Here is a 5,941-nt window from a genome sequence, read left to right as displayed (position 1 = left end):
CAGTTATGCCTACAGGGGAAAAAGTTCAACGGATTCTGTCTGTCTGCGCTACGCTCTTAAAAACACAAATGCCCACAATTAGACAGGTCGCAGAGGTTATCAGTATTCTGGTGTCCAATTTTCCCGGTGCTCAGTATGGACCACTTCACTACCGCCACCTAGAGCAGAATAAATATCTCACACTCATAGCAAACAAGGGCGATTACGGGGGGAAAATGCAATTATCCCCTCCCGCTCTAACAGAAATTCAGTGGTGGCGTGATAATGCCGTAACTCTCAAACGAGATATCCTACGCGACCACCCCAGCACTTCAATTCAGTCCGACGCATCAACATTGGGGTGGGGAGCTGTTTTTGGCAGTCAGAAGACGGGGGGGAGATGGACCCATTCGGAAGCTGAATACTATATAAACATATTGGAATTACTTGCAGCCTTTTTTGCGTTAAAGTGTTTTTGTAGCCATATGAACAACTGCCACATCCAAATTCAGATCGACAATACCACAGCCCTCGCTTATATCAACAATATGGGGGGCTCAAAATACAAGGAACTTAACCAGCTAGCTGTTCAAATTTGGGAATGGTGCATATCACGAGATATTTGGCTCTCAGCTGTGCACATACCTGGTCGGCTGAACACTGGGGCTGATGAGAAATCACGCGTGTTCTCAGATAATCATGAGTGGATGTTAAACAAACACTTGTTTTACAGGATCCTGTTGTTTGCAAGCCGCTTAAACTATCAGATCAGTAGTTACTGCTCGTGGCAAGCAGACCCTAACAGTGCACACATAGACGCATTTACTATGAATTGGAATGGGCACAAATTTTATGCTTTTCCACCCTTTAGCCTTGTTCCAAGATGCCTTCAGAAGATCAGTCAAGACCTAGCACAGGGTGTACTAATCGCCCCACTTTGGCCAACTCAAATGTGGTTTCCAGTCCTCCTACGACATTTGTGCGACCAGCCCTGGATCCTGCTTCCATGACCAGATCTTCTACACCACCCCTCCCGCAGTGGCCCACATCCACTACACAGGAATCTTCATCTGATGGTATGTCCTGTGTCAGGGAATCCTTCAGTCATTACCATTTTCCAGAGGAGGTTACCGACATTCTCATGGCATCCTGGAGGAAAGGCACTAAAAAACAGTATGCCACATACGTTAAAAAATGGATGGCTTTTTTTTGTGAACGGAAAATTAATTGTTATTCACCACCACTGAGCGACGCCCTTCAATTTCTCTTGGGGCTATTTAATCAAGGGCTTAGCTACTCAACCTTTCACACTGCTCGCTCTGCCTTATCTCCCATTGTTATGATAGACGGGGAGGGGAGCTTTGGTAGCAACCATATTGTTACCCGGTTGATGAAAGGGGTCTTTGAATCGCGTAGACCCAAACCTAAATATGACAAAATTTGGGATGTTTCAGTGGTTTTAAAACATTTATCTTCTTTATACCCCAATGAGAAACTGTCTTTAAAGGATTTAACGCACAAGGTCCTTATGCTAATTCTCTTAGTTTCGAGTCGAGGGCAATCAATACACTACCTAGATCTACAGCATCTTACCATGGAGGAGGATAATTATTCCTTTGACGTCGCTGAGCATGTCAAGACCAGTACCCCCAGTAGCCCACACACGAGGATTGACATTGCTACCTATGAGCCAGACAGTACAATTTGCCCTTTGACTTGTCTGAAAGCATACATCAACAAGACCAAGGCTTTGCGCAATAACGAAACAAAACTGTTTATTAGTTATGTTAGGCCCCATAAACCTGTATCTAGGGACACGGTCTCTAGGTGGACTAAGGACACTCTTAGATTTTGTGGTATTGATACAAAGGTATTCACGGCACATAGCACTAGGTCAGCATCCGTTTCCAAAGCTAATGAAAAGGACGTCCCTGTCCATGAGATCATGGCAAAGGCAGGCTGGAAGTCTGCCGAGACCTTCCGTAAATATTACAACAAACCGGTTATTCAAGGAAACAGCCTTGCTTCCGCTATCCTTGACCAGTGAAAGCTTTGATATGTTTTTTGGAATAGTGCATGTGCTACATTGCTCATTTTGTTACTGTTAGACGATATATTACAAACATGGTTATCCTTGTTTATGCTCACCCTCTTACTTTTGTGTGGATTTCATGCCTCTTGTTCGAGTGCATGTCGTATGGGTGCATCTACGCTTTAAAGTGTCATGGGATCTCTGCCTTCTGGTCATGTGATAGAATTGGGAAATTAAACGAGACTTACCTGTAAGTTGAAGTTTGATTGAGATTCTATCACATGACATCAGAAGGCGAGAGATCACATGCCCTCCACTATCACACCCACCCTCTCTTTGGCACTTTTGGTTGCCGGTCTCTTTCGGCACTTGGCTTTTTCAGCCTGCCTACTATTTTAGATGCACCCTGTACGTGGCTTTTAATTATGACTTGCGCAAGCGCCGTGCTATCTCATGCGATCTCTCGCCTTCTGATGTCATGTGATAGAATCTCAATCAAACTTCAACTTACAGGTAAGTCTCGTTTAATTTTCCAATTTTACAGCATTTTGAATTATGAGCATATAACAGATGAGGCTTATCAGCATGCCCAAAAGGTATGGGATGATTTCAACTTAAAATCAATGGGGGAATATCATGACTTATATCTCAAATCTGATATCCTTCTATCTGCAATATTACAAGCTAGATCCCTGCCATTATTTCACATCGCCAGGATTATCTTGGGATGCTATGCTTAAAATGACAAACATAAAATTAGAACTTATGACTGATGTTAATATGTTGAAATTCATTGAAAGTAGTGCTAAACGACCCTTCAGGTCACTTTTGACCGTCAGAATTGGAGCCCTCTGATTGGTGGATTCAAATTTTGGCGGGAAATTCAAAATTGGGCAGGAAATACAAACGTACGTTAAGTGGGAAGTTCAAAATTCAAATCATGCCGTCACAGACATGTGACACCTACCTCTGCGGACCCCCAGGAAACAGGTTGGGGTGTTTTGCATAACCCCATTGGAAATTCGAATTTGGGTGGGAAATGCAAACGTACGTGGGGCGGGACATTCAAAATTCAAACAATGACGTCACATGGGTCGAAACAGTGATGATGTCCTAGAGTCCCAATGCCCTCACAGTCAGAAAAAAGACCAGAGGAAAAAATATGAAATCCAACAGCTTTTAATGTACAAGAAAAAACAACATCAGTACTATTTGTACAACAAGAAGAAAAAGCCAAAAAAAATATCATATGTACAACAAGAAGATGGTGCCCCGGACACGCACCCCAGTTTAGTATGATCCAAGCTGATTTTGGATGTGGCCAGCCAATGAAAACACAGTCATCCCATCGGTCACATTCGAGTCTCCTTAAAGTTAACTCAGTTCCTTAGTGTCCCTACTCAGTCCACACATTAAAGTTGGTGCCCGGCACACGCACGCCCCAACTTGACAGATTAAAACTTGAGGAGCTCCCCGAAGGACATGTCCTCGAAACAGGATGTTTCTGCAAAGAACTCAGCAGCCGCACAAGATCCAACACGGTCTTCATGTTCAAATTGCTCGGATGTGCGAGCCAGATCCAAATCCGAACCTGGACAAACGACCACCTCCCGAGTAGCGTTTTGGATGTGCGGTTCACGCTCCCAGACCGCTTGACGCTGTTCACGGACAGCCTCCACTCGTGCCTGAGAACAATCTATTTGTGCGGCATCAACAACGGGTTCCTCCTCCTCCTCTTGCGCTGCTGGTGGTCGTCGCGGCCATTGTGCCATATGTGTGGATCGTCGTACAGGTTCGGGGCAGGGTGGTACCAGGTCGTTTAGTCCCGCTACCAGGTCGGAAGCGATGGACGATGATCCTGCGGGAGAGGCATGAAGCAATAATTCATCTAGCCTGTTGGCGGCATTGGATAGATCCGACGACAAAGACGGAGATGCGGGAGGAACCAGGCTGTGCACACGCGCCAAGCCTTCTCTCATGTAGGAAGGCCAAGTTGGTTGGAGCCCGTACTTACATATGAGGCATCTGCCACCGGTCGTATCAATGATATGCAACAGACGGGCATTGATCGCCAAGCCCTCAAGCAAGAACCCAGCTGACATATCCGACATGTATAGTAATATCGTCGGTTGCATTCACAAACTTGTTCGCAGTGGCTCACCCTGTACTGTCTTTGCTTTTTGAGGCACTTTGCTTGGTAATAGCCTGGTAATAGGCTCTTTGTCGCTCACGAATTCGGGTCCGTTTTGCCTGCCGATCCCTTGCTTGCCATTGTTCTTGAACACTCCCCGTTCCCGCTGTAAATAAAGAGTGAATGTGAATGAAAAAAAGATAATAGCATTTAATGAGAGACAAAGAAACAAATAACGAGTTCCTAAGAGAAAAAAAACCACCTGAACGGGAACTTGATGCTTCTCGGTTTGCTAGACGAGCGCGAGCTTCGGTCAAGAGATCCTTAGCAGTTTCGGACGCCGACAAGCTTCCACTTGGTACTAGAAGATGATGTGCCTGAAGTTCCCAAACACATTTTTTCGCCTTATGATATCGACGACGATACTCATTGATTTGGGGTCGATGTCCGGCTGCATGGAGTTTCTTTGACTCCTTGATCTCTGCTTGATGTCATTTGCGATATCATTTCTTTTGAGCAAGACCTTTATCACAGTTTGCCTGCTTCCATGCACGACCCTATGTTGTTTTGTGTTAGTGTCCATGATTGGATTTTGTTTAATAACTTTTTTTTTCTAGTCATGGACGAAAACATTTTGTTTCTTCTGTTTTTTTCAACCAATTTCATATACCCTATTCAAAAATGGCAGACACGCGGAATGACCTAGGTTCTAATACATGAAAGTGAGGTTTGGTAGGCTGCATTTCGAAGTCTGGAAAATTTAGGAGCAGCTGTCAGGAGATGTGTATTATGAGATCTGTGTCAATGCGTCGGTCTCACCGGGCAAAATTCAACAGAAATGGATTATTTGATTCTGTGGGAGTATTATCTGTATCAGTAAGTATTACGATTGAAGTTGATATCTTCAAAATGCCTACGAATTGCTGTGTTCCCCTGTGTACACGGAAGGACAAACGTGACGAAGATACTGGCGAAATGATTCATTTTTTTCTTTTTCCACATGACGTAAATACGATTAAACTTTGGCTTCACACTATACGAAGAGATGTTGGTCCACATTTTTCGATTACTCATGGCACAAGAGTTTGCTCCCGACATTTGAAGTCCGAAGATCTTCAGAAAACTCCTAATAAGACCTTCCTGAGGCCTGGCGCAGTGGCGTCTATCTTCGCGTGGAAGTGAAGCTCCCCACACAAATGACCACCTCCTACTTATCGTTCGGAACCTCATTCGTTTCCTAAGAAGTCAAAAAAGGGCAAAGATGACGTACCAAAGACTGACACCACTGATCTTCGATGCAAGAAGATCGAAACTGCTCCCAGTAACAGTACCAGCCATGATCCAAAAACCAAGAAACTGGGTGTTAAATCACCGGAGACGACAGAAGTCGCTGCTCCCACTGAGTTAGAGAGCGCATCTGAGATGTCTGATAATGGTTGAGGTCACACTTAACAGTTTACTAAGGTAAAAACCCTTAACTATGGTATAAAAAAGGTAAACAAAGTTTACTATGGTAAAACGCATAAGCTGACTTTTACATTTCCCAGACGTTTCCTTGTTACAAGTGTGCTACTCAAATGTCGAGTTGATGACAGACAGGAATTTTTCGAGTTCCGTTGCGTGAGTCTTAACACAACAACTTAATGTATTTCGTGACTGCGCCATGGATCGTGAATGTGTTGTAGCTTCGATTGTGGCTCTTTTGTTTCTTATCGTTGCAATCCGTAAAGCTCATAGATTTAGATTTCTGGCTCTTTACCTTGTTTTTGAAAGGAGGCACTGTGATCTCACCAATGCTC

The sequence above is a fragment of the Montipora capricornis genome, chromosome 6 (genome assembly GCF_036669925.1).
Source record: "Montipora capricornis isolate CH-2021 chromosome 6, ASM3666992v2, whole genome shotgun sequence".
Taxonomy (NCBI): Eukaryota; Metazoa; Cnidaria; class Anthozoa; order Scleractinia; family Acroporidae; genus Montipora; species Montipora capricornis.
This window is presented reverse-complemented; position numbering follows the sequence as displayed.